General features: G+C 40.2%; 1 protein-coding gene across 1 annotated transcript in view; it reads left to right on the top strand.

Moving 5' to 3' along the window:
- Window positions 1-474: 474 nt before the first annotated feature.
- Window positions 475-20,392, top strand: part of LOC128491453 (A-kinase anchor protein 13-like) — a gene marked incomplete at its 3' end in the record, with an annotated part of 63,251 nt that continues 43,333 nt past the window's right edge. Inside the window, exons 1-2 of the mRNA XM_053463774.1 lie at window positions 475-653; window positions 13,403-13,448. The remainder of the gene's footprint in view (window positions 654-13,402; window positions 13,449-20,392) is intronic.

The following is a 20,392-nucleotide window of genomic DNA, read 5'->3' as shown; positions in this document are numbered from 1 at the left end:
TGATAATAATAAAAGGTAAGGAGGTCCACGCTCAAACGGGTTTAGGAGTGGAAATAAAAGAATTTATAAACAAATTATTAGGTAGATTAAGCCGCTGTGTTGCTTTGGCTCACTTTGCCTACTGATTTTGCATGCATTTTGTGTAATGCATAATTAAAGGCCTCTCCAGCACTCAACAGGTTAATGAGGCAGGACGTACAGGTAAAATGATACAGAGTCAGGGCGTATATCATGGTTTTGGTTAATTAAAGTTTCTTTGGATTGTGTTAATTAAACACTTTAGAATCCTCTGCCAAACCATTTGTAAAAACTTTTTTCTCCTAAACTGTTGACTTCATCCTGCCATCAAGTAAGAAGGGAGATTGACAGGGTTTACAGCCAATGGGCGAACGCCTTCCGTCCCGGACTGTAAAAGCCTGGTATCCGAGGCGCATGCGCGGTGAAGCCGCTTGCCGTCCCGACTGTAGTGGGAGCGGAAAGTGATACATTGTAGCAAGTGGTGCTGAGTGTCCATTGTGTATTTGCACGGAGCGGGTACCGGAGGCTCAGGGCCGGGTGCTTACAAACTTTTACCGAGGAACCATGTGTGGCTATCGAGTTTGAGGAGCGGGACATGGTCGGGTTCCCGGAGACACTTGTTGGATAACCAGGAGGTGAGAGGCCCCCCGGGCTGTGGGGGATGGGGGGCTCTGTAATGTGCATTATTGAGCTGCCTGGGAAGGACGGGGGGGGGAGTACAGTGATCTGAATGATAGGGGGGTGTTAGTTGTACGGAGCGGGGGGGGGGGACATAGTCTTCTACTGACCTTAGAATTAACCCTATAACTGCCTCAAACCGGCGCCTCCCGCACTGTCACTTTCATCTCTTCAGTTGTTCATCATCTGTTGTTGGATCTTAAATCTCATCATTCTTAGCCAGGGAAGGGCGGAGGTCTGTGGTCCAGGCTGCAATATGTTGAGTTTAAAATACTTTTAGTATATGCTGTTTCCCTTCTCTACCTGATCTCTTGGTCCCACCATGTCAGGACACCCCGTGTGGTGGGATCTGGTAAGAGTTGGGTGGTCGCTTCTCGGTTCGAGTTGTAGTAAAAGGTCCCTTAAGAGAGGGTTTCGGTTTAAAGTTCTTAATAGCCCTTTCCTTCTCCTGTTGTAATGGTATGTATTGTATACACCAGCCCTGCACTCTAACTCTGTGACTGTCTATGAGACTGCATGCAGGCTGTCTGTCCCACCATGTGAAAGCAGCCTTTTGTGGATTCATCATTCATGGTGAAAGGAAATGCGATCAGCAGTTTAATATCAAATGCGATATTGGATGTGGGATTTCTCATGGTGCTTCTTGGTGCCATCATAAGATCTGATCATGTGTCCTCCTTAACAAGCGTCACAAGGACTAAGTGGAACATTTATATTGCTTTATAGTACTGGATCTGCTGACGGTACACTCTGCACTGTACTCTGTTTTTGCACTGATTTAATTTGCAGCTTGAGGCTTAGGGGGATAATGTGACTTGTCCTGATGTCACAAGGAGTTCACATAAGAATTCTGACTAACCTCCTTGCTTAAGGGCTGATGCTCAGTCTGGTAACCCAAGGAAACCCACCCAACAATTATTTAAATGTGATAATCACAATTTGTTTCTGTTTTATGTCTTTAACGCCGACATCTTACGTTTATTTCTGTTAACTCTCTCTTCACTCTTAGGATTTCAGCTCCTACGTTTACATGAGAGGCACTAAACATGTTAGTCCGCATAACAATCCTCGAGTTTATTCCTTTTTATAGCTTTGATGTCTATGACAGTTGACGCTCCCGGTCATTGTAATAGGCAAGTTCTGGATTCTAGGGTTAAGTTGTCATCTGCACATTTGTGTTTCGTTCTTGTTGATAATCAGTAATAAAAGTGTATAAAATGAATAACACTAGGTATTTGGTTACCAATAGAACTAAACAGTTTGATGGCCGATAATCATTTTGCCCAAGTAGTCTGCCTGCTTCTCCTGACGGAACGACTCAGACCTTAATCGGTCTCTTGGTCTCGTCTTAGGGGCCATATGCCATGTCATGTATTTAAATCCCCTCGCTGTAGTTTCCTTCCCCCACTTCTGCTGGGAGGCTGTTCCACTTATCTCCCACCCTCTCGGTAAAGTAGAACGTCATCGCGCAGCGTCTGTGTCTTTTGGTCAATGAGATAGATGTGTCGGTTTCATGATCTCGTGAAATCAAACTTTGCTGGCTTTTCAGCTCCCTTCTCCGTGCACGATAACTATATTTAACTCCGTTTAAGTAGAACATCGTTCTTTCTCCAGGAAGATCCTGTAGGATGCAGGTGAAAAAACAAATGTGAACTACCCAGCCATCTCTCACGTCTGCTCCTTAGGCTTACAGTAGTTTAACAATATAGGATTCCCCAGGCTGTGCTTCCTTAACAGAAGCGTTTCTCGGGGACGTTTCATTCTCATAGCCGTGGCAGTAATGTGAAATGCTGGTATGTTTAGTAGCACATACACTGTAAATAGTTTCATCTGTGTACTTGATGAATTTCTGGGGACTCTCCCAAAGACTAAACAAAGCCTGAGTCTGAATTATGAGATTGGAAAAATACTTTTCAAGAGCTGGGCTCCAAGAACTAAGTTCCATCTTCTTTTTTTCAAAGTGCGGTTTAAACGGTTGTAGCGCTGGACGTAAAACATGTACATGGTACAAATGTTCTTTTGGCAGAGCTGCCACAACATATTGTCAATCATGGTATACCGGTTGTTGAAAGTGTTTTCGTGGTACGGGTTCTAGATTTGCTAATAGAACCTGATGTAACGTCGGTAAAGGATGACAAGAGTTGAGACTTTGGCCACTGCTAGTTTTCTTGGTGTGTGCATTTCTCTTGCGATTCCACATGTTATCAGAAAATCCATGTTATCAGGACCCATGACTGGATCCATTCTGTACTCTTTTACATGTAGTGCTGGATCATGGATGGATCCAGAGCTTGCTCTTACGAGGGAACTGGTAGAATTTGGGTTGCTCGCCTGAGCATGGTCCTCCACTCCTTTGCGTTGCTTGGGGTCCACATGACATTTAGTGACCACGCGTACTTAAGTTCTGTCTTATTGACCTGCTGATGGGTTTAAGTTTGTGAGATATTTTGAATGGCATCTAGGCCATTTCCCCGTTCCCATCCTCATCCTAGTCATTTGGTCATCCTGAAATTTTTCTGCCTGTTTCTTAGCTGCGCGTCTTTTGGGTTGATCTCCTGTTACTTTGCTCTTTATTACGTCCCCCCCCCCCAATACCGAAGCTTGTATTGTGGCATTTAGATTCTACGCATGATATATATGTCAGCATTGGCTATGAAACTAGTGACCTTTAAATTGTGCAGAATAACTAATCCACCTTCTGTGGCTGTACTTTCTTTTGAGGCATTGATATAGAGGGCCCATTATTGAAGGTCTGCTTTACATTTTCCAAAACATTAAGCATTACGTGAACTGGACGGACTTGTTTAGTTATTTTTTAAACCTAGATGGCATAAGCAGTTACTATTATGCAGGCACTAAAAAGTTGCAGTTCCGAAAGCCTTTGCTGTGTAATATATCTTATTTTAAATTATGTGGTTTCCTCCTGGCTGCACATAAGGGAATCTTATGTTGAGAGAGTCCTCATTTCCCCGTATCTTTATATTGTGGACTGAAGGCTTCCAATGTAATAACCTATCCAGGGCCCAAATCTATTACCATAGTGTGAGCAAAAATTAAGATAGACAAGTGAGACCATTACACTACTAGAGGAAGCCCAAGGTGAGCTTTCAACCCCAAGTCTTAGTGTTACACCTACACTATCATCTTTGGGTTTCTCCAAATGAGAAGAAGCACACAAATCATCTTCAACAATCACTAATATTTGCTGACCATTGTGTGCTTTGAAATGGTGCGGCACTCGGTACACCACTCCTCACAGAGCTCAATGTAAATCGGGGCTGTTGCTGTGACTTCAGAATGGATGAAGAATTCATTGCTCTTGAGTTGCCCCTCTGAACCTAGTTGGATGAAGTGGGGTCCCAAGTCTGGAGTAAAAGAGTCCTCTTAGCTGCTTTATGATTTTATTGTCTTGATTTGGGATGATTGCAGTCTGTATGATATCTAATGTTGTTTTTTGGTTTTTGTACATTGCCTGGTAATACTAAAACTCGTAAGCATTGGCATATACTGGAATTATTGTTTCATATAGCAATCACCATAGGGAGAGTATTGGTTATCCATGCAACGTTTAATCCTGTACATGCGTTTATAGCTTCATTCTCATTACCATCCAATTCCCTCATCATATGTACTGAAGGCTTGAAAGTGTTTGTGTAATGTCAGCCATGTGCATAAATCCTTTGAGGCAGAACTAACCAAGACAAAATGATACATGCCCCATAGGGGTTTACAACTGTTTACAATTTTTTTTTCTAATCTTGCTGTAGTATTTCTTTGCGCTTAGTTTTTTCCTGATCTATTCTAATAACAGCTGTTTGGGGATAAATGTATTGCTTGTTGTATTTTCCAGTTTCTGTAAATATGTTATCCTAATGAGGAGCCTTGGTACGGCTGATGCCACCATTAGGGTCACGTTGACTGCTCTCGCACCTAGATGCGTCATAAGAATTTGGTAAGTTCTAGTAGTCCCCCTGTAATCCTATTTATAATCATAGGTAGACCAATATTCCATATGGATGCTTACTTACACGCACATATACACGCATGTGTTTAGTGAACTGAGAAGTGATGCTGGCAGGAGCCTCCCATCCTCAATTATAGTTTTCATGAATCTACATGTTCTTGAGTTTACAGGTGTGGTGCAGGCAGGTTAACTGTTTGTGTACGAGAAGAGCCTGGGGACACTCACATTGCAATAGTGAAGAGAGAGCTTGTCTTTGTTCTGGTCATCTCATGGGACTACGGATGTGATTTGTGCTCTGTGGTTACAAGTCAGAACTAACAGGTCTTTAGCATTGGTGAGAAGTTCTTTTAAGCACATATGAGCGCTAATGCTGCTTGTTCAGGGACCCCTGACCCTCTTAAGAATTACATAATGAATGCATAGTATTTGAAGGGTAGTGAAGTACCAAATGAGGTACCAGAGAATGTGTAAAAGCCCTCTCTGTAATATCACAGAGTCACGGCTGCATAGTCACGAAGGCTGTTTTGGGACTGGAGCGCTTCAGCATGACGACAGCCATTCCACCGGTAGAGGATGCGGACATTCCTTTAGTGGAGCGCAGAGGCATTTGCTTGGCCAGATCTGAATTGAGTGCTGCATTCTTAACCTATGGCTTGAGGTTGTTTGAGATACTTGTGGTAAGAGGCAAACCGGGATCACTAGACATTCTTTTTTTTTTTGCTGACATTTTGAAACTTGCTTTTCCGTTATTAGGTTAGTCAGGAATGTTGTAGCTATGTTGACCCTTGACAAAAATTGGCATTCCGCTTTCCAAACTTCAGGTACGCAAATACAAGAGACGTATGTTTCTTAGCATCCCGGTCTTTTAACCAGTTCGTCTATATGTGGATATTGCGTGAAAGAATTTTGCTTTTGTTATTAAATAGTATGCTTGTTAAAGCGGAAAAGTTGAAATAAAGATCTATAAACTATTATTTGGCTTTAAATGTAACCTAGAGCCTCGGAACCACCAACATCAGTCGGTATGCACTGAATGGAGAACTGTACATAACTCTCTCAGGCTTTCCCCTTCTCTCAAGTTTCGCTGTCAACGTCCAACAATCACACTGCAGTATTCTTCATTAACTCAGCGTTCTATAAAACCCACATTAAGTCGGGAAGCTTTGTTTTCATGAAGGTCGGGGACTGACATAACATAGTGTGAGAAATTCTGTACCTGTCTTCGAAACCAAAAAAACAAATACGTTAATCTGTGTGTAAGAGTCTGGCTCAGCTCCCAGTTTGGGCTTTTGATTCAGGATTCTTTTGTTTACTGCTGTGTTGTGGCAAAAGGATAATTGGTACTTGCCTCCCCGATTTGTATCCTGTTAATGACTTTGTTGGGACTAAAGTAGAGAGAGAGAGAGAGAGAGTATTTGGTTTGAAGTCTCTTTACAGGAGATTTTTGGATGTATGCATGGAGAAATAAAAGCCAACATAACGCCCTAAACATTGGTTTAGATGTCTACTAGTTAAAGTACTTTTTCCATATCTTGTATTCCATGCTTTTTAAACAGGATAAATTTATGTAGAGGGAAGCAGATTAAAATAACAAGTATATGTATATGCTAAGGCTGAACATCCATGTGATTGGTATTCCCAAGGCTGAAAAAAGATGTGAACCGGCGACAGGGTTATGGCCTGCCAAGGCTCACTGATGCACGTGGGAGACGACGGCCAGACGAGCTACTGTATGTCAAATTACTGAAAAATGCTGGTTCTGATAGAAAGGTGTCAGAACACACGGTGCATCACAGTTTTTTGCGTATGCGGCTGCATAGCCCCAGACCACTCAGAATGCCCATGCTGACCCCTGTCCCCTTCCAAAGGCACCTACAATGGGCACATGCGCATAAGAACTGGACCATGGAGCAATGGAATAAAGTGGCCTGGTCTGATGAATCTCGTTTTCTTTTACGTCACATGGATGGCCAGGTGCCTGTGCATCGCTTATCTGGAGGTCCCACCTTGCAACTTCCAGGACTTAAATGATCTCCTGCTTCAGAGGTCTACTGGAGTCCTTGCCTCAACGGGTCAGTTTTGGTGGCAAAAGGGCGACCTACACAATATTAGGAAGGTGGTCATAATGTTACGGCTGTGGTCGGTATGTGTGTGATTTCTAGGAATAGACCTACCCGGATGTTACATCTGGCTCTATCAAAGGCACAGCTAGGGTGTTGCATGGATGTCTTCGTAATTTTCCATTTGAATCCTCTATTGGCCCATGTAGGAAGTTTAAGAAAATGCCGGGGGAAGGTGGCACTCACTCCAAATCAAGGCATCCTAGGGGGAAATTGTCCCCTGGTTGACCTCTGAGGTCCCACCAGCCTCCTGGTGATGCGAAGGACCAAACCGATTTTGGTTGAGCCCTGGCTTATGCCCTTGTAATTTATGTAATGTCATTCACTCCGAGAGCAAAACAGATATTTAAAATGTGAATATGCTGTGTGTAAATCAGTTGTAAGAATTAGCGTTAAATTACCTGGAATGTTACAGTTCACAAACTGGGAACTACTGTTTGTGTAGAAGTTCCGTTTCTCTGTGTTATGCTTTTGAAAATGCAAACCTTAATATAATGAATAACTGTTTTTTACAGTGTATTTGCCTGGCGTCCTGAGTGGAGCTGTATGTCTGTTAGCCGGACCATTTACCATTGTTACAGTGATGGTTGTTGTTTTTAGTGTGTAACAGAGTACTAGCTTTGAGTGGTAGGACGTCTGGCTGCAGTTAATCTCAGCAGCTGCCGTAAGGTGCCATCCTGATGTTTTTGCATGGACAGTTTGTAATTGGAAGTACAACAGGCTGTGACTTTTGGGAAATGAATGACATACTGTCTAGAGAAAACGAGGCAAATGTTAATGGAGAAGATACGAGAGATCGGTTTATTTGCTGTAGCGAGAGCTGCAGGTTTCCACACAGTGGTAGTCAACAGTTGGTTGACTCTATAATGCACGTACTTTAGTCGACTTTAAGGAAACTTCTTTGTAGGAGAAGCTGCCATATTCCTGCATACTTCCACTTTAGTGAATACACCATAGAGTGTGAGGTGGAAAGGATTAATTAAACAGCGAAGAGGGGCTAACTACTGTTTTAAAGCCTATAGAGCTCTCTAAATGTCTGATGTCCATAGAAATTAAGGTCACATTTATGACCATTGATTTTGTCTTCTCGCGACTTAATTTGCGGCCTAAATTTGGTGATCATTGTTGTAAAAGCCTGCGTTAATCGCTCGTTTACGTAATGCAGTGTATATTAAGTATCAGTGTTCTTGGCAAGTGCATTCGTATTTGCCAATCCTTTGTTCATTTCTATTCTGTGCTGAAACACTTCGGTGTACATTTTCATTGTTTGAAACATGTTTTGGTACATTCTTAAAAACCACAGAGCTCACAAAACCTATTGTCTGGGTAATCAGTGGAAAAGAGTGTTTGTTGTTAAACTGTTGCTGTCTAGAATAGCAAGTATGCTTTGGTTAATTAGGATCAGGTTATTAATTAGCATGACAATATTGGGTAGACATTGAGTTTAATACATTGGAAAGATTGATGTTTGGCAGTCCAAGGAGCTGGGGATGGGGTGAGCAAATTGGCAGGGGTGGGCGGGATTTTTATGAATTTGGAAGGGGAAAAAAGTTTTAAGGCGCTCCTAAGCTATCATACGTGTTATGATGTATATGATGCCTGGAATGTCTCTTTAACTGCAGACCGGATGTTGCCGCATTGGTCCCAGAATAGTGTGTGTGCATACATATTCATATAATAAATATGCTGGCATATCTGAAACGGTCCTAGAAATCTGTGCTTACATTAAGCCCCACTGGAATTTTAGGGAAAATGGGATATTATCTACCGACATGGGTAAAGCAAAGTTCTAGCATGTGCTCCATAAACAGGTTATGGATGAGTCCTGGCACTACGTAGTTAATGAAAAGAATGTCTTGGGATGTGTCAAGTATGAAAGGGGTGAGAAGTTTATTGAAGTCATGTGAGCCTTCTGCGCTTACATGGTTAGCAAAGTTGTGTAGCAACTTTTGTAAAATTTGGTGGTAATTTTGTGTTGGCGCTCAAGCACCTCTTTTTAAAAGGACAGGTCAGCCATCGTATGCACTTTAATATACCGTATTTGCTCGATTATAAGACGAGGTTTTTTCCAGAGCAAATGCTCTGAAAAATACCCCTCGTCTTATAATCGAGGCCGTCTTCTAATCAGACCTCATTCTGCTTCGGCCGTGCTGCTTACTGGGCTTTGATCGTGAGCGGCGTCTCTGCTATTAGCAGCAGGAAACAGGAAGCTAGCACAGTCCTCACATAACTCTACCTCCCCCCTCCTTCCTCTGGGGGCGGGGCCAGAGAAGTTGCTCGCACAGCCGGGCCCCTGCAGAAGTCTGCGAGTGGGAGATCAGCAGTTCAGGTAAGGGGGTGGGTGGAGGGTTTGAGCGTGTGTGTGTGTATGTGTGATTAATGGAATGAATGAGTATTTAAATGTTTGTGAATGAGTGTGTGTGTGATAGCATGGATGTGTAAGGGGGGTGTAGGTGGTAGCATAGCATAGGGAGGCTGTAATCACACTTCTAACATCCAGCATGTACTGGCTGCCTTGGCTTGATAGGAGTGTGATTGCTGTTAGCAGTATATATATATATATAGCTCTCCAGAAATGCAGTTTAACCCCAGAGTGGCATATAGGGGTATAAGGCATATCACGGGGCAGAGGGGCATATAGGGGGTTAAAAGGCATATCATGGGGCACAGTGGCATAAAGGAGGGTATAAGACATTTCTGATATGCCTTTTAACCCCCTATATGCCAAAGTGGCATATAGAGGTATAAGGCATATCATGGGGCAGAGGGGCATATAGGGGGTTAAAAGGCATATCATGGGGCACAGTGGCATATAGGAGGGTATAAGAAATTTCTGGAGGCAGAGTGACATATAGAGGGTTAAAAGCCACATCACGGGGCAGAGTGGCAAATAGGGGGGTATAAGGCATTTCTGGGGGCAGAGTGGCAAGCCTGGGGGCAGATGTGCATAACTGGGGGGGGGCAAGGTTGGCAAGTAAAAGGAAATAAAAAATATATTTTTCTTAATCATAGCTTTTATTAAATATGAAAATTAGTTTACATGAATTAATATTTACTAGTAAAACTTTTTTCCTATAGGGTAGTCTTATATTCAGGCTTTTTGTTTTTTTCCTAAATTAATATTTTGATTTGGGGGGTCGTCTTATAATCAGGGTCGTCTTATAATCGAGCAAATACGGTATATAATAGCTGAATGGTCTCTTTAAACGTTTATGTGGTCTCCATTGAAAGTGCATGTAGAAATTCAAGCAGCCAGTCAGCTGTGCAGAAACTGGACCGTGGATGGTGTTAAGCTGCAGCTTCTCTTGAATATAAGGTGATTTTCTTGGTTGAACGATGCAGAGTACTTACAAAATACCTTACTATGCATTCTTGGTTGAGGCTTCATGGGACACTGATGCATTCTTAAATGAATAAAAGTTATTAGTAACAATAATGTGCCATTTTTCACTTTTTATTTTTTTTTATTTTTGTTGATGCTTAATCAGACCTTAGTCCTGTTTGTCCCTGTGGATTTGGGAACAGGTGAACAGAGAGCTGGAAGCCTTTCCTACTTTAAAAACGGACGAGCGCTTCTTGTAGTTGAAATGGTGCAAAGCCTCTGAGATGTCTACCAGCCAGTGCATGTATAAGCACCCATGTATTATGAGCGAAAAGAGAGGACTAATGCAGAAAAGGAAGATGTTTGGCTCTTTGAAGCTTTCTCTGGAACGGCAGCCTTTCTGTTCTTTTAAGGCCTTTGACATGTAAATGCACAGTTCTTCTAATTTACTTAAAAAGTCTTAAAAACAGAATGTTCCTCCTCACAAGAGCAGTTACAGGATTCCATGTGTTATTGCTTGTACTTATATCATTGGAAGGGGCCCCCCGGGCAGTAAAGCACATGAAGTTTCCAATTTTACTGTTGGGCCTGCCCAGACTTAATATTCCTTGCCAGATGAGAATAACTTGCTCCTTAAGGTGCCGAAAATATAAATACTAGACCATGTCAGATTGATATTTTAGGAGTTGGTGTCCAACTGCACCTGCATACTCTTAATGTGACTGCTGCCAGCATTGTGAACGAAGCTTATACTTCCAGTTGCGTTTCCATGTGTTCTCCCTGTGGGATAGAACGGCCAACTCTCCCAGATTTCCAGGTGTAGTCCTTAGCCGTGTAGTCCTAAGTATTCTCTTCCACAATTGTTAATTTTCAGCATGTTGCCGGTTGATTGTAAGTACGTTTCGGGATTTTTTGAAAGTATTGCTCTAGTTTTTGTCTTATTTCTCTAAGCATAGGCATCTGCATACCTAGTAAATCACTGAAACTAGGCTACCCAGGAGTTAAAAAGTCCCCAGCAAGACACTATGTAATGAATCTTTGTTCCAAAAAAACAAAACCCATAATCTTCTCATGCGAATTTCATGTGGCATTAGCCCTTAATGAAAAGTATTCATCATCGCCTTGGATTTTTTAGAAGGATACATATTAGTATGTGGGTACCTCTCTTACATTAGTAATCTACTACAGTAGGAGATGTCCTTGGAAATTAAAATTCCCATAAATCCACTTTTTTGAAGTAATAAGTGGAATGTTGGCTTCCAGTTGCTTTTGGATGGCTAAAAGTAGCTATTCTTGGCAAATGGTGACTATGATTTCTAACAGGCTAAAACCAGCGCGCAAATAACGTTTTTAATGAAGTTTGCTCCTATATAGGAAGTGCGACCAAACCACTTCTGGCCGTTTTTGCTAGTGTGAAGCATTGTATAGTATTGATTGCATTGGGAGTTTTATTGTTTCATTTCTACTTAAAAAACTGTGGAGATTCGTAGAATATTTCTCTCTTTCACGTTGTGTATAAAATGGTTAAAAAAATATTTTGAGCAACTATTTCACTTTAAACCTAAAACTATTTAGTGTTAGAATAATTCCATGTCAAATGCAGTTGAAACTAGTTTTTAAGTGTTTCAGCAAGTCCTGCGCATTTCCTTTCAGTCCCATGTTTACAATTGGGTTGTACCCGGTCGTGCAGAATGCGTTTATAGCCGATCTTACTTTCTACCTGCTAGTTACTGAGTTTTTTTGAATAACAGAAATGGTCCTTACTGCTGTGACATACAATAAGAAACAATGCTTTTAACGTATTAAAATGTACACTAGCTAAGTGTTACCCTTAAATATGTGATATTAAGAAGTGGACACCTACTTAGTAGCTATGACATAATGGTTTTTAATAATTTTATTAAGATAATACCTTTTTCAGGTCTTTCTATATAACCCAGATAGGACTGTAAAGCATTAGTGTTGCTCAAGCTAACTCGGTGTAAACCCCTTGTAGGTTTATTTAGCAGACTGGATGTTAAAGGTGCTGCTCCACATAGACAATTTATACATTATATACTACTATGGTAGTATTACTTTTTTATTTTTTTTTAATTTCATCTTTTACTTGTTGAAAACATTCCAACGGGGCCTCTGACGTCTTCACTGCTTAGCCTGCCCGTTCCTGAAATCACTGGAGAGGCATTACGTTTAAGGTTTACACCTCCCACCTATTGCAAATCACACCTATTGCACAAAGCACCTCACTCCCATCACACCTATTGCACAAAACATCGCTCTATCACACTCACTCCCTTTGCTGCTTCACCTGCGTGAGCATGGAATGGGAAGCAGAAGTGGCTGTAGGCAGTCATACTATCGTGAAGTAATGCATAGAGGAGGGATTTGGAGGAATGACAGGACTGTAGTATTTCAATAAACTTTTAAACACGTTTTTTAAGAGACCAGGAGCATTAATGAGAAACAAAATGGCGGCTACGTTTCTTTTGCTTCTCTCTTCACAATGCAGCCCTTATCTAAGGATATTTTAAGAGGCCCCAGAGGTGGACCGGCACCTTGTAAAAGTGGGGTCAAAACCAATCTATCTTGAATAGCGTCTTTCTTACCTTATTTGATTTATTTTGGATTAAAAAATAAGATGCTTTATACTATAACAGTCCTCCTAACCACAATATGTTTCTCCCCTGAAGATTACGATAGTGATTTTTAAGGGATAGTGTTTGGCTTGTTCTGCCTGATGTTTGCCCCAGTCATTAACACCACAACATATTCTGTTCCTTAATGGTTATTTAAAGCTGCTTCTTTGTATAGCAAACATTACAGCCTTTACTTAGCACTATTAGGACTTCCCCAACATCAAGAATAAAGTTGTTTTTAAAGTTAATTGACATTGACCTGGATTCATATGTAAATGAATCGCTGTATGGCGCAGACTTTGCTTTGATAAAGGCAAAGATATTGCACGTTGAATAGAACCGTGGAGGTTAAACCACTTCTTTTGCTGATCAATACAATCATTCTCTTGATTCACACAAGCTTGGTGCTTAATCCAGTGCTGTTAATGATTACAAATTCTACTTTCCATTAAGGAAAGATTTCACAGCATTTCTTTTCCCACTACAGTTAATGTTTAGTTCTCAATTAACAGCAACAGCAGGGATTTTACCATGGGTTCACCTGGATGCGGATTAGTACAAACTAATTTAGGTTAAAATGGCATAGGATCACCCATATGTTAATGTTTTATTATTAAATATTTCAATATAGCTCATGCTGGAATTCTTTTCTATTTTTTTTAAGGTGTTGGACTACCTATGAATATTTATATAATATTGAGTTGGCTTAGGTAAGTAATTGTGTCTTTGTATTTATTTTTAATAATTTACGATATATAGAAAGTAACTTTTCAACCAGGAGTTATGATTTTTCTCATTATCAAGGTTTTTATGGTCGGTTTGATATTGCTCTCTGAATACAATATACACACAGTTGTGTTTGGGACCACTTTAGAAAGAAGAAAGAAATCATCCTTGACAAGTTACAATAATGACAGCCATCCAAACAACATGTATACGTTTAACACAAAGGCTGGAATTATTATTTCATGTGTACACTAGACTAGACACCTACCTAGTGAGTTTATTCACTAAAGCCAAGTTGGCAGGAGAAAATGGGGTTTGCCAAGCCTTGCCGTGCATTTACACACACTAACACCATACAGTAACACACATGTTAACATAATATGCCCATGTACACATATGCTAACACCATACACCAATACATACACTTTAGTACTATATGCTGACATACACAACCATGCTAAAGCCATACTGTAACATAAACAACACCATACACGCTAGCACCATACTCTTATGCACACACTATCCAACAACATGCATACACTGTATATACATGTACAAACGCGATACATATATAACGTTACACGCTAACACTATGGACACATACACACTGCATCTGGCACTACAATACAGTAGACATGCTGACTCCGAGACTATACATTTACACACACACACACACTGACTCCAGCATTATACATACATACATACATACATACATACATACATACATGCACACAATCGATCCTACACTAAACAGATACACACTCGCAAACTGACTCCAGCACTGTACATACAGTATACACATTGCCACAGTATACACACTGACTCAACACTGTACATACCGTATACACACTGACTTTGCGCTTGGTATAACGAGTTACCATCCCCAAGAAAATAACACATTAGTGGGATATTAGCTGCAACGTTTTGTGTAAGAATACGTTTTCTATGAATTTGAGAAGGTGTTTTTTTTTTTCTTTTTTTTAACCATTTTTTTATAGAAGGTTTTCACAAGAATAAAGAAAAGAGGTAGAGGGGCTTTACAATAGCTGACACAAAGTACTTACAGGCCATGTGTTTAAATACCATCCCAGAAAACACCTGCTAACTGGTTCACATAATCCTTGTGACTGGCACTAAACCATCAACCTTCATGTGTGAGATAGAGAAAAAGGGAGGTGGTTAATATATTTATATAAACTGGAGGGCATAAGCTGTAAATGTTTGCACACATTGGTATTTGGTTGAACTACACTCTCGGGGATCATCTGACATACGGCCCACCTCAAAAGGTATACAGCTACTAAATCTTCTGTCTGCCTATACCACTCTTTCTCTCTCGACAAAAACCGTATATATGTACACACAGAAAAAAAGAACACCAGTTGGTATTTTTTTTTTTTTTCACCATTTTGCAGGTCATCCTATTTACTCTTTGAATGCTAGCCAGAAATACAGTCTAATTATACACTAAAATAGATCCTGATCAAAATATGTCGACAGTTTTAATTAGCCACAATTAACTTTATAAAAGGTGGCGTATTCTGCAGTCAGCATCTTTTATTTGTGCAGCTCCATTTTTCAGATACCAGAGTACAGACCACAAACTAGGGTAGCTGTAGAAAGGCATCTGGTATATCCTGCTATCCACGGCTAAAGGTGCTTGGTATTATAATGCGAGTAATAAATCACTTTTCTGATATTAGATTGCTAATGAAGGGATTGTTTTACGACGTTGGAAATATAGTTAGGCAAACTGAGCTGCTGTAAACATCTGCTTCTCCATCTTTCTTTATTATGGTCCCCACAAGCGTGCACAACCCTCTCCTTGTTTTCTCGCTAAATTCAGCTCATGCATCAAGTCGGCTTGTAAAATGTTGCTTAGGGGATATATCTCATTACTTGTATGTTATATGTTTAAGTTTACTGCTAGTTCAGTAACTTTCACAATACAGTGTAAAAGAAAAATTCTAGTAATTTCAAAAATGTATAAGACCTAATGGCATAGATTCGCTGTTCCTTTCTAGAAACCTGCAATCAATCATAATGTCTTTACTACATTATGAGCAACCCAAATGTTTTTCATACTGTATTAGTGCAATGGACCTGTTAAGCGATCAGATTATTCAAGGGAACTTTTTTCAACTGAATTGTAACTCTTTTGTATTCAACTAGTTGCAAAAATATGTTAAAGTAGCATTATTATTAACGACAAACACTATTGTCATCCTGTAGTTGTTTCAATAGAAGGTGCTTTGTATAGACCACACTATTTGACCCATACCATGCCCTAGGTAGTGTTGTAGAACAGTAATTCTTTTTTATTATCCTGTAAATCAATATAGATATCTAATACTTATTTTGCCTACTTGTTATTGTCTCTATAGTACTAATTGACTTGGACTTCTATTTGAATTTTTATGTTTGGAACATTCATTCACCTAATAGCTTAAGGAGTTAGCCATTAATATTTGAGAAAGTCCAGGCCTTGGAAATAGGTTTCTCAGATGAATGACTCAATTAATTCTGTGGCGAGTCTGCTTCTAAACGCTGTCCAGACTAGTGCTGTCTTACTGTATTGAAGGGGATTGTGCCAAAAAATGGAACAATGAAGAACCTAATGGAGCTGGCATTGACTGTACACTTTGTATGTTCTGCTCAGAAGAAGGAAATAGCCAATGCACTTCCACAACATCTGTCCACGAAATGTTAAAAAAATTGTTTAACAAAGATACAAAAACATTTGGTAAAAGTTAGGTACAAAATGTTTAAACAAGACTCTGTTGTACTTTCCAGGGATGGCTCAGATTGGCTATTTTCCAATAAGCATACCATCCGTTTGTGATCAGTATGTCTTCTTGTTGATAACACGAGACAGACATATAAAGGAAGCACCCTTCCTGTTGTAATGAGAAGCCGGAAGCAGTGTGTATTATAATACAATAAAATGTTATTGAACCATAAAATACAATGCAGAGGGAGGGGAAGTAGCGAATACTGGATTTTGTGCCAACTTGCTTATTGATAGGTTTTATCGGTGTTGGATTGGTTACTGTCCTAGTTGAAGTGGTTGGTGTTCTATGATGAGGTAGTTTGTAGACGTCCCTATGGTACACGGCCACCAACTGTAGACATTAAATTCAGAAGGACCTGGATGTGCCTCCTCTGTATAGTGGATTTTGAAACTAGAGGTTTTGGGGTTCCACCAACAAAGCAATGCACTGTATAATGTCTTGTGTCATAATTTCCCAACTTGCTGTAGGCAAGCAAGATCTTTTGCAACTGTTGTTTTTGTCATGTTTCAGGATTTTTCCATGTGGCCTGCTTATCTCGAGAACATTAGTGTTACAAAAGGAATGGTGAATTCCTGGAACATGGCGTTAGAGACCAAATATTTGTGTGCTTTGGAGAAAGGGTCAATTCTATTAGCTCAATTGTTTTGTTCTTTATTTTGTTTTCATAAAAACACTTACTGTATTATAGTCAAATATAGTCAAATGTTAATAAACATGGATTGGTGGCTGTCCTTAAGATACCACTTTTTAAGCATTGCTTGTGTGTCTTTTCCGGTTTTGTCCTGTCTCTTGGTTTTTGAAGCGATGGAAGAAACTTCTAGTGACCCCATAATGTGTGAACCTCTTCTGTTCTCTAGGATCCTTTGGAAAATATTATCTCAAAAAAGGAAACTGCCCCACTTCCTTCTCTATACAATGAATGTTTGCAAGAGAAAGGGAAACGTTCAGTCTGGAGAGACTAAGACCTTCGTTTAGACTCTTTGCCTATCTATTTTTACATTTGTTTTTTGGCAATACATGCAGCCAGGGCCAAAAAAAATAATTGTTACCTGGTATACTATGAAGTTTGTATCAAAGAAGTCAGTACATCATGGGGAAAATGTACAACTTTAGAAATGAAACTCTAAAAAAAAATTAGATGAAAATCTAAAATAAATTAATGAAATTTAGAAATACAAACAAATGACAGGATATTTGTGATAGTTGTTTTAGCCTTTAGTGGTAGAAGGAGTTTCTCGTATTTACTTCCCATGTTAGATATATAATGTTTGTATTTATAATGACTGTGAGTATTTAGATAATTATCCAATAATACTGAGCCTCCCATTCATGTCCCACAATCCTCTGCTGGCCGCTTTAATGTTGGCTTCTGTATATATATATATATATATATATATATATATATATATATATATATATATATATATATATATATATATATATATATATATATATATATATATATATATATATATATATATATATATATATATATCAGATGCTGGACATCAATGCTGCATTGTTGCATGTCGTCCATAGTTCTTTCATCTAGTTTGTGCATGCGGGCCACAAATATCCTTGGTATCCTTGGCAAGTTAAGATGCTCTTCCTTCTTAACTACCGCAGTATAAATCTGTGGTTTAACAGTTTTAGTAGATTAGTATATGTTGTGGTCACATTGCAAGCACATTTTTAATGTTAAATATCTCTTAAAAACTTAATTGCATCAGATCAAAATTAAAAAACAAAACAAACAAAAAAAAAACCAGGTCTATTATTTGCGCAATATAATGTTTTAAGGCAGCTTGATGTTAGTAATGTGTGTAGTTCTAGGTCTCTTCTTTACCCCGATATACTAGACAAACACTCCCTATCATACTGGCTGTGGTAAATAATAGTATGACTCGTTCTTAATCACCCAGTCTGACACTCCTACTATTAGAAGTCTCTGGAGGAAAGGACTTCAGTAGCATTGCCATCAAGTACCGGGTCATGTGTTGGCTTCATCGTAGGTGAGCATGTCCTTCTTGTGTCCTGTGACTTTGAATTCTCTCTGCACTATGGCCTCATCTCAAGGACTGTATGTTTGCACATTGAAAGCCTTCATATTTGATTATTAAACTATGTGGCTTAAATTAAAAATAGGATGGTGTTGCTTTTGTAATTGTTTTAAAAAGTATCAGTTGCGATTATGTTGTCTCCATTGTTGGAAAATATGGAGAAATCAGGACGAGAAGGGAATGGACTTTATTTGGTGGGCACTTGGCCACGCCCCCTCTATGGCCGTTGATTGGAAATCCAACCAATGGCATTGCAAATTGCTTTAATGTAATGCTCGGTTTATACTATACGATTCTTTGTCGTGTTGCTGTGGTAATTACCCTTCCTTTAAATCTATGCTCTAGAAATCCCCTTAACAAACCTTTTAACCTCCCAAAGCTCACTGTAAACATATCTGGGACCACTGTTTTTTTAAGGTTATCTGGCTACATAGTGTTGGCAGGTTATGGTAAGTTTACTGATATCCATAGTAAAAGTGCAAGGGATCTGCCTGTCAGAGATTATATGACTGGCATCATGGGCCCAGACGCTGATGACAAATCCCACTAAAATACTGTCACCACTATGTGAAATTACCCATACTTAAAAGTGATATGATTCATTATATGACTAACATGACCTTTATCCGTATAATTGGCTGACCATTGCTTTAAAGCATTGAGGATCCTGTGTATGTGCATGAGAGCAAATGCATTAAGAGGATTTCTGCTGTATCCCTTAATGCGTTAGCATGCCACCCCCCAAATAATATTAACATTAAAGCTTATACTCGGCTAGTATGCATTGAGGTGCTTATGCCTGCTGGTGTGTGACTTTAATGGTATGGTATCTAGTGTTTTAGTAGACCTGATCGATATACCGTATTTGCTCGATTATAAGACAAGGTTTTTTTCAGAGCAAATGCTCTGAAAAATACCCCTCGTCTTCTAATCGGGGTCGTCTTCTAATCAGACCTCAAATAGAGGTCTGATTAGGAGACTAAGATCCAGATCCCCCGCACCGCTGCAGGGGACCTGGATCCTCCTATCTCAACCGCCCCCCCCCCATCATACGCACACTTACCGGTGCTTCCTGCTGTATTGCCGGGGCGTAGACAACGTCCGCTGCAGCTGGAAGGAGGCGTGGCTAGCAGCGGGGGTTGTCTGCGTCCGTCGCGTAGACCTTCCCCGACTGTCAGAGATCAGAGTTCCCAGCACCGGTGTGGGGAACTCTGATCTCTGACAGCCGGGGAAAGTATACGCGACGGACGCATACAAACCCCCGCTGCCAACTCCACCTCCTTCCGGCTGCAGTGGAAGGCGACGTCAACCCGCTGCCCCGGCTGGAAGCAGCGGTAAGAGAGGGCTGAGAGGGGTGAGAGAGGGAGGGGGGGGAGTGTGTGTGTGTGTGTTAGTTAAATGGGGGTATAGGGTGTGTGTGTGTGTGTGTTAAATGGGGGCATAGGGCATTTCTGGAGTGGCGTTAAGGGGCATTTAATAGAGCACTCTGCCTCCTGAAATGCCTTATACCTCCCTATATGCCACTCTGCCCCATAATATGCATTTTAACCCCCTAAATGCCAGAATGGGATATAGGGGTATAAGGCATTTCTGGAGGCAGAGTGGCACATAGGGGGTCAAAAGGCATACCATGGGGCACAGTGGCATATAGAGGGTTAAAAGGCAAATCATGGGCCACAGTGCCATATTGGAGTGGCAAGCCTGGGGGCAGATGTGCGTAACTGGGGGACAGGTTGGAAAATACAAGAAATAAAAACAAAAAAAATATTTTTCTCAATCATAGCTTTTATTAAAAAAAATAGTTTACATGAATTAACATTTACTGGTAAAACTTTTTTCCTTTGGGGTCGTCTTATATTCAGGCTTTTTCTTTTTTTCCTAAGTTAATATTCAGATTTTGGGGGGTCGTCTTATAATCAGAGTCGTCTTATAATCGAGCAAATACGGTATGTTTAAGAAGCATGTCTTCGCTTTTATCATTGTAGAAATATTGGATTAGATGATAGCATAGCCATTAAGCCTACATTGCCTCTCAGACCACAATAGGCGCTGGTTTTATGGACAAAGTGAGCTTAC

This window comes from Spea bombifrons, chromosome 4 (assembly GCF_027358695.1).
Source record: "Spea bombifrons isolate aSpeBom1 chromosome 4, aSpeBom1.2.pri, whole genome shotgun sequence".
Classification (NCBI taxonomy): domain Eukaryota; kingdom Metazoa; phylum Chordata; class Amphibia; order Anura; family Pelobatidae; genus Spea; species Spea bombifrons.
The sequence above is the reverse complement of the archived record's forward strand: the minus strand, read 5'-3'. Positions and strand labels throughout refer to the sequence as shown.